The sequence below is a fragment of the Acinonyx jubatus genome, chromosome E2, assembly GCF_027475565.1.
Source record: "Acinonyx jubatus isolate Ajub_Pintada_27869175 chromosome E2, VMU_Ajub_asm_v1.0, whole genome shotgun sequence".
NCBI lineage: Eukaryota > Metazoa > Chordata > Mammalia > Carnivora > Felidae > Acinonyx > Acinonyx jubatus.
In genome coordinates this window covers 16,707,423-16,724,346 of record NC_069396.1, presented here as the reverse complement: position 1 = coordinate 16,724,346, position 16,924 = coordinate 16,707,423, and the positions used below count along the sequence as shown (strand labels likewise).

Sequence of the window (16,924 nt, the reverse complement as noted above, 5' to 3'; positions counted from 1 at the left end):
GGAGGTATGTATAACTTTTTTTTTCCTGAAATGGGAACTCACTCTGCATATTCCTTTGTAACTTGCTTTTTTTCACCCATTTTTTTTTTTTTTAACGTTAATGAAACTGGACCATTTTTAATGACTATAGTATCAGTTTTTTGGGATGAACGCACCATAATTTAACCAATCTCCTATTGTTAGCCTTTTCTGTTCTTTTACTGGTATAAGCAAGAGGTTTTTTGGGGTCATTTCTTGTAAAGAGATCTCTGTGCTCCTGTCCTTTTTTTTTTTTTCTTTTTCTCCTTAAGTCAGTAAATTCCTAGGCATGGAATTGCTGGGCCCAAGGGCGGGCATGTTTCAAGGTTTTTGATGCCTGAGGCCTGGGCCTGCTGCAAGGCCTTGGCCATTTCACATGCTTGCTGAGCGTGTGCACCTGTACCTGGTTCCTGTCTCATGAGTGGTGCTGGGGCCTGTGAACGTTTTTAACTTCTGCCAGGTCTCTTAAGTGAAAAACAATTACGTTTCATCATTTTATTTTATTTTATTTATTTATTTTTTTTTTCAACGTTTATTTATTTTTGGGACAGAGAGAGACAGAGCATGAACGGGGGAGGGGCAGAGAGAGAGGGAGACACAGAATCGGAAACAGGCTCCAGGCTCTGAGCCATCAGCCCAGAGCCCGACGTGGGGCTCGAACTCCCGGACCGCGAGATCGTGACCTGGCTGAAGTCGGACGCTTAACCGACTGCGCCACCCAGGCGCCCCCGTTTCATCATTTTAATTTGCGTCTCTTTTTTTTCCTCCTCTTCCCTTTTCTTCTTGAGAAACTTCCAGGAAGTCTTTTGCCCTCCTTGCCCTGCTTCACACTGCTTCATTCACCTCCCAGGTGTGAAATCTGATGATCATTTCGCATCCTCATCTCACTTGCCCGACAGATTGGATGCAACGAGTCGATCCCTCCTCGAGACCTACGGCTTCCACTTGGTTTTCAGGACACCACACCTGACTGCTCTTCTGTCTTTCTGGCCACTCCTGTTCATTGATCTTTGTTGGTTTACTCATCGCCAGTCTGGAAACATTGGGATACTCCAGGATGGCTTAGTCCTGCATCCATTTGTTCGTTCACACCACTGCCTTTCGTGATTTCACGTGGCATCATGGCTTTAAATTCTGTCTGGACACCTGTATTGTGCCGCTTGGGCCTCTCCCTTGCCAGCCAAGGACTGTGTTTCCAGATGTCTAATTAACATCTTCAAATTAATATGTTAAAAGCCAAGCTACTCACTTGCCCACAGCTTCCTCCAGCTCAGGCAATGGTGATTCGGTCTGACTCGGGCTAAGAACCTTGTGTCTTCCTTGATGTTACTCTTTCTGTTACAACCCGCATCCAGTCAGTGTGTCCCGCCTGCATTACCCTTGAGATATGTTTGAGGACCTGGCCATTTCTCACCCTGAACGCTGCCATCACCCATGTCCAGATCCCTCTTTTCAGCTGTCAGGAGGCCTGTGTTTGTCTCCCCACATCTGCGTTTGTCTCCCTACAGTACACTTTTGAACCTAGCAGCCGGAACAACCCAGACTCAAGCCACATCATATCCCTCCTGCAGTGGTTGTCCCATGCACTGCAAGTACAAACTAAAATCTTCCCCAGGTGACCTAAAAGGCCGTCCCTGATCCTCCTGTTAACTCTTCTGTTATCTCATCTCAACCATTCTCCCCTCGGCAAAGCCTCCTCCTGGCCCCCAAGCCTCCTCGCTCTTCTTCTAACCCATTGCTGTTCTTGCCTTGGCACTGGCCTTCCCTTCTTCCTGGACTACGCTTCCTCATGTGGCCTCATGGCTTTACTCCCTCACCCGCTTCCAGTCTACTCACCTCAGTGAGGCTTTCCCTGGCCATTCTTTATTTTTCGGAAGCATACAATTCAGTGCTTTTAAAAAATTTTACCAAGCTGTGCAACGTTACCATGAACTTTTCCATCACCCCAATAAGATTCCTTGTGCCCACTTACCATTAGTTTTTGTTCCCACCCCCTGGCCTCTGGCAACCATGAATCTGTCTTCCATGTCTGTAGATGTGCCTTTTCTGGACCTTTTGTAAAAATGGCATCGTACAATATGTGGTCTTCGCCAAACTGTCTTAGTTGCGATTCTTCTCTACCCAACATTCCCTGTTCCTTTCCCTGCTTTATTTTATTTTTACCAACATCCCTGTATAATACTGTGTATTTGATCTCACTCCTTGTCCTCTGTAGCTGCAGTGTAAGCTTCATGGGGCAGGCGTTGTTAGATTTTTGTTCACTATCTGTAGATAGATAGATAGATAGATAGATCGATCAACAGACAAAGTATTATATGTACCTAGTTTGATTAGTGAGGATATACGCCTTTTATTGTGACTTAGGTTTTTTGTGGTCAGCGTCATGGCTCCCCTCTGAGGGACCCGGGTCATACCGGGTGTCTGCTCTGGGGAGGCGTCAGGCTGAGTCCGCCTCCAGCCTCCAAATGCAAGCCTTTGTTTGATTTTGCCCCGATCTGCTTGCAGTTGCATCAGTGACTGACTACTGTTTTCCTGATTGGCACCAGATGCCAGGCACCGGGATTTAAAACCGCCTTTAATAGTCTCTGAAAAGGTCTCTGTATGTTGCTTTCCATCATCTGCACCTCGGGCAGATACGGCCAAGCCAGAACCTCAAGGAATTCCCGAAGAAGCCAGAAGCACCCCTCCTCCCCCACCCCCACGTCCCTAGTTTCTCAAAGTTACAGCCGGGCCTAGTTCGTGGCTTTGGTGTCCGCGGAGAGCTGTTTGGAAGAAAAGGTCCTTTTAGCCAGGAGTCTCAAAAGTAAACACACAGGCCCCGGCAGTGAATGTTAAAACAGACCTGCTTTCTGTGTCACCGGCATTGAGGTTGCCTTGTGAAACCTCACTTGAAGAAAGAAGAAAAGCTTTCTGTCAGGAATCCCTTCCCCTGTACGTGGCTGCCTCAGCGTAGCCTGGGGTTTATTGCTGCATCTAGAGTGTTCTGTAAGCCTATCGGTTTTGGAAGTCAGTCAGTCTCCTGGGAACATGTATTTGAGCAAAGAGTGATTTTTTTTTTTTCCCCTCGAAACATAATGACGGCCAAGGCTGGTTCCCCCCACCCCCCTTTTTTTTCCTGGAGGTATATTTGTGACCTTTTGCATTTTAGTCTGTAGTAGGTGGTCAGGACATTTTTTCCCCCCATTTTCGTTTTTTCCTTTTAGATATAATGATTTCTCAGTGTTGGAGCAGGGGTTTGGAGGAGAGGAAATCTCTATAGGCATTTTCTTACGTTTGTGAGACCTGCTGGGAGCAGGGGGTGGGTATGAAGTTTACTTACAAGCATTCACATAGTCAATATTTTTTAAAGTTTATTTATTTTTGAGGAGAGAGAGAGGAAACAGAGAATCCCAAGCAGGCTCTGTGCTGTCAGCACAGAGCCCAATGTGGGGCTCAAACTCACAAATGATGAGATAATGCCCTGAGCTGAAATTGAGAGTCCATTGCTTACAACTGAGCCACCCAGATGCCCCTCACATAGTAAATTTTATTTTTATTTTTATTTTTTTTCACATAATAAATTTTAAAAAATACTTATTTTGAGAGAGCGAGCAAGCAAGAGAGGTGCAGAGAGAGGGAGAGAGAGAGAATCCCAAGCAGGTTCTGTGCTGTCAGGGCAGAGCGTGATACGGGGCTCAAGCCCATGAGCCACAAGATCATTACCCGAACTGAAGCCAAGAGTTGGACGCAAAACCGACTGGGCCACCTAGATGCCCCTCACATAGTAAATTTTTACCTTGAGCTCTGGGCTGGATGCTAGAGATGTGGCAGTGAACAAGGCATGGTCCTGGAATTTAGGGTCTGGGGAGGAAAACGGACAGATGTCAAACAAGTACGGGTGCACACTAGCCTCGTTGTGGTGGACACGATGGAGGGAAATACAAGATGCTCTGGGACTGTTCCACTGAGCACTTAACCTGTCCTGGGAGAGGGGGTGTCAAGGAAGACTTCCCTGAGGAGGCAGCACTAGGACTCCAGAGGCTGAGAAGGGATGCCTCTGAGCATTCCAGGCTGAGGGAACAGCAAATGGGAAGCTTTGAGACAGCAATGAACTTGGTGCAGTCGGGTCACACAGAGATGGCCCTTGGGGCCAGCAGGTCTGGTCACTGAGAGCTGCTCAAGGTTATCACCAAAAAATGGCAGGGAGGAGACACAGGAGCAGCTCTGGAAATACAATGTGAGCCGTGTATGGAATTTAACATTGTCTAGTAGCCACATTAAAAAAAGTGAAAACAGGGGTGCCTGGGTAAATCAATCTATTAAGTGTGCGATTCTTGATATTGGCTCAAGATGTGATCTCAAGGTTGTGAGATTGAGCCCCGAGGCGGGCTCTACGCTGAATGGGATTCCTGCTTGTGATTCTCTCTCCCTCTCTCTCTCTGCCCCTCACGTGCTTGCACTCTTTCTCGCAAAATAAATAAATTAAAAAAAAAATTAAAAAGTAAAAATGAGGGGCACCTGGGTGGCTCAGTCGGTTAAGCGTCCGACTTCAGCTCAGGTCATGATCTCACAGTCCGTGAGTTCGAGCCCTGCATCAGGCTCTGGGCTGATGGCTCAGAGCCTGGAGCCTGCTTCCGGTTCTGTGTCTCCCTCTCTCTCTGCCCTTCCCCCGCTCATGCTCTATCTCTCTCTGTCTCAAAAATAAATAAACGTTAAAAAAAATTAAAAAAAAATAAAAAGTAAAAATGAGAACAAATGTGAAATTAATTTTAATAATGTATTTTATTTAGTCCACTTGTCAACTGGGCGGCTCAATCGGTTAAGCGTCCAACTTTGACTCAGGTCATGACCTTGCAATTTGTGGATTCAAGCCTCACGTGGGGGGCTCTGTGCTGACAGCTCTGAGCCTGGAGCCTGCTTTGGATTCTGTGTGTGTGTGTCTCTCTCTCTCTGCCCCTCCCCTGCTTGCACTCTGTCTCTGTCTCTGTCTCTCTCTCTCTCTCTCTCTTTCTCTCTCTCTCTCAAAAATAAATAAGCATTAAAAAAATATTTACCCCAATATATCCTTAATATTATCATTTTACTATATAATCAATATAAAGAAAGCTATTATTATTATTGAGAAAGAAATCAATATAAAGAAAGACTATTTTGCATTGTGTGTGTGTGTGTGTGTGTGTGGTGTGTTTGAAATCTGGTGTGTTGTTTTACACTCCCAGCACATCTCAGTCTGGACTGGCCACATTTATAGTGCTCTGTGGCCACATGTGGCTCAGGGCTCCCCCCTTGGACAATGCAGATTTAGAGGTTGTTACTAAAGGAAGACTTGAGAAACTTTTCTCCTAAATCAGGTTGTTGGTATAGGACTGTACTATTTGTACAGTTCTAGAAATGTCTCTCATTCCTCTTAAGCCTGCTCCACAGAGGCATAGTGCCACGTCCTAGAGGACCCACGCTGTTTCTCATCAGCCACATAGCATTCTGCTCCTAAACTGACAGCTGTTATAGGCATGAAATGGTGGCCTTGCAGAGAGCCCAGAATCGATGATAGGAAAATGAGACTGTTGCCTGGATATGAGCTGTTTCATTCCCCTTGCAAAAACAAACAAACAAACAAACAAACAAACAAAAAAACCCCTGAAACATTTCTTCTAGTGTTCAAGCCTCTACTTTGCAGTTATTTGAGAACGGCTCCCGCCTGATTGTCCGTTCCAGTCTCCTAGGTTCTCCCAGGGGAGATGGTGTGGCTGCTGCAGCAGTGTTAGGGTTGAACCTCATTCATCTCGTTTGAGTGTATTATTTTCCCTTTTCCTTAAGTGTTCCAGGGTGCTACAAGTATTTTTGTTAGAGTGGGACGCTTATTCTTGTCGCAGAGTGGTATGTTGGAGGGGCAAATGATCCTGCACCAGAGCACGGATGGCACGGTTAGATGGGTGGCAGTCAGTGCCACTGTTAGGTACAGGGTGGGCACTTTCACACTGCTGTCAGGCCAGCACGGCACACATTTCTCAGATGATGTCTGTGCCTACCCTTCTTCCCTTCCTCCCTTCCTCCCTTCCTCCCCGCTTCCCTTAATTAATTAGTGTTTATGCATACATTACATACATTCACTCTCGTGGAGGGGGGCATTCCAGTCAAGGCTGAAGTCACCTTGAACATGCCCCTCCCGCATTCCTAAAACCCCACTGTGTGGATAGACTGCTTCTGTATACGTTTTTAAAGATTCATAGAACACATTAAGTGAGAAATCAAAGGGTACAACTTTTCTAGGACGAAGTCAGTTTTGCACATGTAGTTGTTATATGTATTTGTGCCGGTGTTTGCACGTACAGTGACTTCACACAAGGTTGACAATCGTGAGTTATATCCTGGGGAAGCGATTTGGAATGTGCGTACTTATGGGGCAGGTGTCATATTTTGCCTGTCTGTATTTTCAGGTTTTCATAGTAAGCATGCTGTTGTTATTTTTTATTTTTTAAGTTAATATTATTTATTGTGAAGGCAATATTACATAGTATACATGGGACTTTTTAAAACTTTTTATTATGGGAGGTTTCAAACATAAATGAAATAGACAGAATAGTATAATTAAGTATCTTGTACTTGTTACCCACTTTTAAGAAGGATCAGCATGTCAGATTGTCTTTTGCCTCCAGACCCCACTTTTTGGGGGGAATATTTGAAAGCAAATAATAGATAACATGTCATTTCATTTGTAAACACTTCCTGTATACATGTCTAAGTGATGTGGAAATTAAGAAAAAATATATCCACTATGCATATAATGGAAATTAAAAAATAAAACCTGTGTTTCATAATCTTACTCTTGAAGCACAACTTACAGTTTTTCTCTGCTTAATTTATTTCTTTGTCCCTTTACATATTTATTTTTATGGGATTTTAATAATAGGGTGCATTCTATAACATCATGTTCTTTTTTTTTTTTTTTTTTTTTAAGTTTATTTATTTTGGGAGCGCCTAGGTGGCTCAGTTGGTTAAGCGCTGACTTTGGCTCAGGTCATGATCTCACGGTTCATGAGTTCCAGCCCCGCATTGGGCTCTCTGCTGTCAGGACGGAGCCCGCTTTGGATTGACTTATTTTTGAGAGAGAGTGAGAGCAAGCCAGAGAGAGAGAGAGAGAGAGGCAGAGAGAGAGGGAGAAAGAGAATCCCAAGCAGCCTCTGCACTGTCAGCACAGAGCCTGATGAGGGGTGGAACTCAATGAATCGTAAGATTATGACCTGAGCTGAAACCAGGAGTTGGACACGTAAGCGACTGAACCCCCATCATGTTCTTTCTTTAACTTAACATATGTAGTATGAATAATTTTCCAGGTTCTTGTACACTCTCAATCATCATTAATCCATATCTTCATTGTGGCATATTTCACTCATCTGAAATTATAATTTTTATTTATTTCATTATATTTTAAAGTTTTATTTATTTATTTATTATTATTTAAAAAAAATTTTTTTTTCAACGTTTATTTATTTTTTTGAGGGACAGAGAGAGACAGAGCATGAACGGGGGAGGGGCAGAGAGAGAGGGAGACACAGAATCGGAAACAGGCTCCAGGCTCTGAGCCATCAGCCCAGAGCCTGACGCGGGGCTCGAACTCCCAGACCGCGAGATCGTGACCTGGCTGAAGTCGGACGCTTAACCGACTGCGCCACCCAGGCGCCCCTAAAGTTTTGTTTATTTTGAGAGTGAGAGAGACATAGGGTGGAGAGGGAGAGAGAGAGAGAGAGAGAGAGAGAGAGAGACAGAGACGGAGAGAATCCCAAGCAAGCTCTCTGCTGTCAGTCAGCACAGAGCCTGATGTGGGAGTTGAACCCACGAACTGTCAGATCATAACTTGAGCCGAAACCAAGAGTCAGACACTTAACTGACTGAACCACCCAGGCACCCAGAAATTGTGATTTTTAAAAAGCAGTTTTTTAAAAAGGAGATTTTTTTATTGTGAAGTGATTACCTCAAGTTTAGTTAACATTCATCATCTCAGATACAGAAAGAAGAAAACATGTTTTTCTCCTTTTGATGAGAACTTTTAAGATTTACTGTCCTAGTAACTTTCAAATAGATGAGTATCAAGTATAGTCACCATGTTGTACATTACATCCCCAGTCCTTACTTATCTTGTAACTGGAAGTTTATAACTGCTGCATTTTTAAAAGCAGAATCTTAAACGTAAAAGTTCTCTTCTGGCCAGGCTCCTACATTTTGTATTTAAAGACCATTGAAAAGGAGGTTTGTTCACTGGAAGCCTGCCCCTGCCATGTTTATAAACATGGTTTTGATCCCGTGCCACAGGGAGAGGTGGTGTGGCTGCTGAGGTTCCTTGAGGGCATGGAGAATGGATGAGCTGTTAGGGTGGCTCCGATCTAGGAATCTAGGAATTGCCATTTGTGGGTGTGAGGACTCTCCTTCCCGTTGGGGATGAGGAGCTCTGATGACAAAGCAGCAGTAAATCATGGATTGACCGTTTATTCTAAAGACTTTACTTCCCCATATCTGTATTTATTGCCCCTGAATCACTTAAAAAATTAAAGCATGTGCTACAGCTTGACACATGGTGAGGTTTACCAAGACAGATGTATTCTGTGTTAAAAGGACCCTCAGTTGGTTCAAGAAAGACTCTGGCTCTAATGTACCTTACTCAGTGGATGGCTGTGACGAGTAGCTCGTTCTGAAAAGTACATGCTGTGCGCTTTTTTTTTTTTTTTTTGGTAAGTAAAGGAAAATGTCTGTTCCTGCATGGGCTTTGGCTTTTGGCATGAATCAAAAGAAATAAAGATGATCATGATCGATGGATCTGTCATGTACCGAAATGAGGATGCGTGTGCCTAATGCCTCCTCTCTCTTTCCTCTGGTGGGGGAGCTGTCCCTCTTCCTACTGTCTAAGGACGGATTCTCCATCCATGCTTCGGAGCCCGTGTTTCCTGCCTTCTCAGGAATCCTTCCTTATTTTCCTGCTGCCTCTCTTGAGTGTTCTCTGTCTTTGCAAGGTCATCTTCATCTGTTTGACTGTTAACTGAGTTTCCTATCATTCCGTCTTCTGTGATCACATTCCCGCCCATACCTCTTCTTTTTTTTTTTTTTTTTCAATGTTTATTTATTTTTGGGACAGAGAGAGACAGAGCATGAACTGGGGAGGGGCAGAGAGAGAGGGAGACACAGAATCGGAAACAGGCTCCAGGCTCTGAGCCGTCAGCCCAGAGCCTGACGCACGGCTCGAACTCACAAACCGCGAGATCGTGACCTGGCTGAAGTCGGACGCTTAACCGACTGCGCCACCCAGGCACCCCCCATACCTCTTCTTTATGCATAACCACCACGTGCAGATGACCCATAGGTTTGAATCTCCAACTCAGATCTCTCCTCTGAGCTCCATATTTACGTACCTGCCCACTTTCCTGCTGTCTCCTTGTGGATATGCCAGAAACATGTCCAAATCTGACCTCATCGCCACTTCCTCAGACTTGATCCCCTTCCATTGTTCCATATTTCAATATGTAGACCCACCATTTGTCCAGTTAGGTAACTTAGAAGCTTATGAGTCATCTTTGATACCTCTATCCTCCTTGCCCACTTACTTTGCTAATCTGTTTTCAGGTTCTCTTGGTTTTTACCTTTGCAAGTCTGCAGGTCTGCCTACCTCTTTCGTCTCCACCTCTGCTGTGTTTTCCTTTGGCCTCCTTCTGTCCTTTTTCCAATTTGTGTGCAGACAATGATTTTTGAAATCACAAAGCTGATCTTGTCACACCTTGATGAAAAACCCTTAAGTAGCTTGCTGCTGCTCTTAAGATAGAGAAGAACTTTTCAACATGGCGGACCCACAAGGCACTGCAGTGTATGGCCACCATCTGGATCTTCTACCCCATTTGGATCACAATTCCATCTCTGTTTAGTTTCCTAAATTCATCCAGCTCATTGTGCCACAAGGCCTTTGCACCTGGTGTTTCCTCTGCCTGAAATGGTCTTCCTCTTCACTCCACCCCACCCTTCAACATGCTAATTGTATGCTTGAAACTTCAGAGCACAGTTGAGTTGTCAGTTCCTCAGGAAACTTCCTGATGCACTGATGAGGCTAGCTATCCAGTGCTCATGGGACACTGATGTCTTGCATGGAATCTGCTAATACAGTTGCAACTTTATATTTCTCTGCTAGATTATTTATTTGTTTCTCTCAACTGACTTGTGAGGTTCCTAAATGCAGAGACTTAGTCTGTTTTCATTCTTCATTATAACCCAGCTTCTAGCACAGTGTCAGGCGGATAGTGGATGCCCAGAAAATGCTTCTTGAGTGAATGAACAAGAAAGAAAGAGAGAAAATAAAAATTTACAAATTGGCTTCGTAAAATGAAGCTAATTTCATTTCTAAAGGAGTTAATGGAACCCCCAGTAGACCAAAACTTTTATTTCGAGATCGTTGAGGGACTCCCAGCAGCAGCATACAGAAGAGTCTCAAGGCCAAAATAGACTCTTCCTTGCACCCTGTGTTCTGGGAAGAGCCAGCCAAATCATCAGTGATGGGGGCCGAGGAGAGGTGGGGTGAAGCAGAGTCAACATTGTCACCCCAATAAGAATTCCAATGTTTATGATCTGATGCTAGCTTGCTAGAAAAGACTTTCTCTTGTTAGGCTCTGGCTAAGTTTGGAAGCCAAAGAGACATCATAACAGTAAATCCTGGAAGCCTCTGGCTTCCTTTACTGCAAAGGGAATGTGAAAGAGTGTTCTCTTTAAATCTGGGGTACACTCCATCCTGTGTGTGTCTGAGTTACAGGGAGGCGGGGAATGGAAAGGAGACTATTTACTCTCTGCCCTTCTGGAATTTCCTCCTGTTCCGTTCCTCTGTGCACCAGTGTTTCACAGCTATGTGTAGAATGAACACTGACCTGTTAATGAATGCCCTGCTTATTTTCACTTTCTTTTGATGGGCCTATGGGATTGGGGGGCAGGAGGAGACAGGAAGAAGGTTGTTTGTTCCACTGAGCAGCTCTGTTAAGGCCAAATCAATCACATCTTCATCGGGCTTCCGAGATGCTTGACCTGAGAGTACTTAGCCTTCCTTAAAGGTATCCTACTTTTGTGTCTGGTTTTATTTTTTTCAAATTTCCAGGTAAATCCTTACATTTGTATTCAGAGTTAGGAGGAAAACAAAATAACAAGATTCTTCCTTTTAAAAGATAATGTGTGTACGTGCACATAAGTTTTGGTGGTGTGGGAGCAGGAGGGAGCAGTGATGACAGAAGATTCTGAAGTAGAACGTTCCTTCATACACTGCAGTGAAACTGTCCAGGCAGGAGTTCTGGATTTCATAACTGAATCGCATTAATAGTGGCACATTTTGGCAGTTCTGGTTTACATAGTTTTTTCTTTTGTTGGAAAAAGGAAGGCAACTTCCATGCCCTATTTATCTATACTTATTGGTACCATATGCAAAAAGCATATTAACAAGTCCAAGTCAAGAAAGGGAAAAAGTCACTCTTAGAAAATTATTACTCATCTTTATTGCACATAACTGCTCTTCCCAGTAGGAAATTATTAACCTGAAGCCACTTGCAAATCTGAGGCTTTGAAGTAAAGGAAAAATAAAAGTAGGAGTTACTCCTGAAGCAGCTTGTTTGTACATTCCCTACTTTTTTGTATTTCAAACTGCACATGTGATATTGAATTCTTATAAGAATTTTAGTTGGTTTCATTCACTGTTTGTGCCTGAGGTATGCTGGCTTGAAAATAAAAACTGTTCTGGAAAGTGTCAGGCATACGTGAAAGTGGAAAGAACAGCCCGTGGACCCCTGTGAGCCTGTCAGTCAGCTCCACAGCCGCCTACCAACAGCCATCCCTGTCTCATCTTACTCCTTACCCCAGTCCCCGCTGGGTTGTTTTTCCTTAAACCCCAGGTGTGTTTCATCTGTAAGCATTTTACTTTGTAGTTCTAAAAGATAAGGGCTCCCATAACCACAATGCCAATTTCATACCTAAAAAGCATACTGATAGTTACTGAAATATCATCAGATATCTAGCCCGGCTTTACGTTTCCCCAGTTGTCTTACAAAGTTTCTTTTCTACCATGGGTTTGTTTGAATCGGGATACAAGTAATGCTGATAGGTCTCTTCAGTCCCTTTTAACCAATATATTCTCCTTCCTCTTTTTACCCCTCAGAGTTGATTGTTGAAGAAAATGGACAGTTTGTCTTGTGGTTTCTCACCTTTTAAGGATTGTGCTGTTTATGTTCCTGAAGTGTGTTTTGACATGTTCCTCTGTCCCCCTGTGCCTCCTGTAAACTCATAGGCAGATCAAAATGCTTGATCTGGTTGGGTTCTTCTTTTTCCTTTCTGATGAGGTGGTGGTGCCCAATGTCTGCTGGTCTCTCTTGGCATGCTAGCTTGCCCAGTGTTCTCCTGGCACAGTCCTTGAGATAGCCAGTTAGTACTTAGAATGGAACAGAAGGGCACAGTCCCATAACCGAAGAAGTACATTTGCTGATTGCTGAAGTTATTAGCATGCGCTAACTGGGACCTTGGCTTTCTCAGAGAACTGAAGTCTCCTGCCAGCGGAATATTTTCATTATATATGTTCCATTTGGCCGTAACTGAATCAGACTTCCTCCGGCCATGCTCTGAGTTGGCGCTTTTTGCAGTGCCTGCCCATCATCTTGCCCAAAGCTTTCATTCCAAGGGTCTGGGGGCCCCATGTGCTTGGTGGGAGTCATGGGTCTTTCCTAACACGTGCTAGGGAGGAGGCCAGGGTAGAGTCTTTGTTAACCACTGTGTTCCCAGAAGGTGTTGCCATGGCCTTGGCCCAACCCATCTTCTGCTCCGTCCTGGAATATTGTACTGACTTCCTACCAGGTCTCATGTGCTCCTGCCCTTGTTCCTCCCGTGGCCTGAGTGATAGCACTACAGCACCAGTCACGTCCCTTCCTTGCTCACGATCCCCTAATGGCTCCCAATCTCACATGGAGTAAACTCCAGAGACCTTGCAAGAGCTCCCAAGGGTCTCCTTGTGGCCTCTGGTTACCTACCTACTGCCCTCATGTCCTGCTTTTGTCTTCCCTCGGCCATTCCAGCCATACCAGCCTCCTTGCCATTCCTCACACATGCCAGGCATGCTCCCACGTGGGGCCTCTGCGCTTCCTTTTCTCTCCACCTAGAAGATTCTTCCCCGGATACCTACGTGGCCTCCCCTGCCCCATCCTTCTTTTGGTCTCTGCTTAGTTGTTGCCTTCCCAGGGACATTTCTTCACGACTGCAGGTCCTCCTCCCGCCTCCAGCGCTCACCACCCGCTTTCCTCACTGGTGTTTCTCCTGCACTTGCCACCTTCTAACAGATTATGCAATTTTCTTAAAAAGCAAAAACCAAAAAGCCTGCTTATTGTTTGTGTCTCCCAACTAGAATAGAAACACCCAGGCACGGTGTTTTTGTCTGTTTTGTTTCTGTTTAATCTCAGGGACGAGACTAGAAGGTGCTCGCTCCACGTCCGTGAACTGCGTGACCACAGGTGGAGGGGGCCTGACGAGGTGCGCTTCCTAGGCAAAATCACTGTACCGTACCCGTTCTTCCATCAGTTTCTTGGTTTTTGAGCAGCGCCTCACAAGGCAGCAGGGCGACATGCTGCAGGAGAAAGGCCCTTTGTGGAGTCGTCAGTGTGGCTGTAGTGAAACCCGAGGGCCCCGGAGACCAAGTGGCTAATGCTGCTATTTATAGCTGGGATTCCAGTATATGTTTTCCAGCCACACTTACTCCTTTCAGCCTCCCCGGTATGCTCAGGTCTGTCACTCAATTAACTAATGGTTTCTTTAGTCCCATTATGCATTGTAGGGCTCCCCTGGCTCGGGTATTTTTTTCAAAGAGAATAATGGGGAGTTCTGTTCTCAGAGGCTTCATTTTTTAATAGCCGTGCCAATTTAAAAAAGCCCTTTTCCAACTTTTTTATTATGAAAATTTCAAACCTACAGGAGAATGGAAAGAGTAATACGGCGCACACCCAGAGGCCCTCCACCTAGACCTTGCTAGCACGCTGCTGCCTTTGTTTTGCCGACACGTGTGAGCCTGTGGGTGTGTGCATTCTTTTTCCTGACCATTTGAAGGTAAACTGCAGATACCATGGCACCTCATTCCTAAAAATGTCAGCGTATTCTCCTATAAAACCATCTAAGAATACTTGCATAATTTGCATCTCCCGAGAATGACATTCACGTTGAACCTCAGAAAATTAGCAGTCGTTTCATACATCATTTAATATCCAGTCTGGATGTAAATTTCTCCAGTTGCCCCGGGAATACTTTTCAAGCCGATGTTTGGTAAAACATTGCATGGCATTTGGTGGTTATATTTCTTTAAATCTAGAAGAGTCTCCTTGCCCTTCTTTTTTTTTTTTTTTTTGATAAGTTTTTAAAGATTTTAGTTATTTTGAGAGACAGTGCATGGACCGGGGTGGGGCAGAGAGAGAGGGAGAGAAAGAGAATCCCAAGCTCCTCTGCGCTGTTAGCACAGAGCCCCACATGGGGCTCAATCCCATGAACCATGAGATCATGACCTGAGCCAAAATCAAGAGTTGGGTGCTTAACTGACTGAGCCACCTAGGTGTCCTTTTGCCCGTCTTTTTAGAAAAGAAGCAGTGTAATGACATTGTCTTTTTGAAGAGTCCAGGATATTATATACGTGTCCCATATTCTGGATTTGTCTGATTGCTTCCTCGTGGTATTGTGAATTTGTTTCTCTGTCCCTATATTTCCTGCAAATTGGGAAGGAGATTTAGTGGGTTAGTTGGATTCAGGCTAAATGCTTTTAGAAAGAAGACTTGAAAAGTGATGTTGCGGGGTGCATGAGTGGCCCAGTCGGTTAGGTGTCTGACTCTTGACTTCAGCTCAGGTCACTATCTCACAGTTGGTGAGTTGGAGCCTCTCGTCAGGCTCTGCGCTGACAGCTTGGGGCCTGCTTGGGATTCTGTCTCCCTCTCTCTCTGCCCCTCCCCTGCTTGGTCTCTATCTCTCTCAAAATAAATAAACAATAAACTTAAAAAAGTTACCTAAAAAAAGCGATGTTGTGTACCTCATCCTGTGTCACGTCATGAAGTTTGTGTGTCGGGTGGTCTTGCTGTTAGTGATGCTTCATTTGATCACTTGGCTCTGACAGTGATGGCCAGAGGTATCTCTGACTCTGTCCCTCTTTTTAGCGAATAGAACAGTGGAGTATTATCATCTCCCAAGTTTTGTTGAAGGGGGAAAGACGTCCCTTCCCACTGGCTTTTTTTGAAGATAAAATGTATTTCAGGGCATTGCAAGGTAGCTTCTGAGGCTACTGGTATATAATGACTCTACTGGACATGATTAATGGGTAAACAGAAGAGAAGAGCTAAGTTGGAGCCTTGAGATGAGACCATGTAGAGAAAAAGTCAAGTTACGCCTGTGGCTTCTGTCAGAGGACCATGGCAGTGTGACTGTCAGGAGTTTGAAATCAGCAACAAGAGGCCTGGGCCGCCTCTGCCTTCCCGTTGAGCATTATCATCCCTCCAGAAAGGAGGGGAAGACATGCCCATACTACATTTGTAAAATAATGGGCTTTGAGGCACTAAGAAAGGAATCACGGAACCCTTCTGGAATACTCATCCCAGCACATTTCCAAGGCTGGTGTGCTGAATCCAAAAGGATGGGCATCTTTAGGAAGTGTCCTGGAAACAAGATGAGAAAACGTTCATCTTCTAAGTAGCTCACCTTAGAAGACTTTTTGGAGTTTGTTGCTGCAACCCAGAAAAGGCTCCAAAAGGTCAAGAGAGGCGCAACTTTGCAGTGAACAAGGTAGACCAAGAGAACTGGGACTCTTCAGCCTAGAAACAGGAAAGTCAACAGGGAGATAATAAAAATGACAGCTTATTAGGAGCCCATGGGGTGCTCCTGTTTTCCAGATGGGGAGACTGGTGCTCATGTTAAGTAATTTGCACAACGCTACAAGCACCACGTAGTAAAAGTGAGATTTGAACCCAGTCTCCCTGGCACACGCCCCTCCTGAACTCTGTGCTCCACTTGGGCCCTGGATCTAGGCATAATAAGTAGGCAGACACCCTTGACTTTTCTTTTAAACAATAATAAACGTTTGTTGTCTCCTGGTTTCAGTGGGTCAAGATTTGTGAGTGGCTGAGCTGGGCAATCTGGCCAGGGATCTCTCATGAGGCTGTAGTCCATACATTGGCTGGACCATAGTCATCTGAAAGCAAGACTAGGGCTGGAGGCTTGACTTCCGAGGTGGCTCATTTGCATGTCTGGCAAAGGGTGCTGGTTGTCAAAAGGCCTCAGTTCTTTCCTGACTGCTGGACTTTTGAAGGAACTAGTTTTCAGATTACAAGTGTTATTTTATATAAATATTTGGAACTCACCAAGTTCCTGAGTGAAAGTGACCGAAAATAGCAACAGACTCCCAAGGATTTGGAGAGATCCATTTCAGGGAAGAGAGATTAAGGTAAGGGAGAGACGCTTAGGAGAACTTGAAAACCCAAAGGGTGACTGGTTCCCACATTATTATAGTAGATCCTGATTTGATCCAGACTTTTCCTAAGTTCTTAAAGGACTGTGTCTGTATTTTGATTTGGGACAGGCTTTTTTAGTTGGGGGGAGAGGTTGTTTCTAGAAGGTGCTCACAGAGATACTTATTTATGCATACCCTGCCTTGTTCTAGAGGACCAGGGAGATAGCTTAGAATAATCTAGTGGCAACTCAGAGATAAAATAAAGTGGCGGTTTGGTGGGCGGTGGGTGGGGAAGGAGGTTGGAGTATGTGGCTCTTTTGTAGTCTGGTTTTGTAAGATGTGGGAAGGCCCTTTGGAAATCCTCATAAATGCTGCTCTCTTGGTAATTACCGAATGGCTCCCGAGCAGTAACTGGGTGGAAGCTGCTCTGTGTGGCCGGGCCTGCTGGTGGGGAGTCGG

General features: G+C 44.8%; 1 protein-coding gene across 1 annotated transcript in view; it reads left to right on the top strand.

Annotated features, from left to right (window-relative positions):
- Positions 1–16,924, top strand: part of WWP2 (WW domain containing E3 ubiquitin protein ligase 2) — a 148,114-nt gene that overhangs the window by 46,642 nt on the left and 84,548 nt on the right. The gene's annotated exons all lie outside the window — the stretch shown is intronic.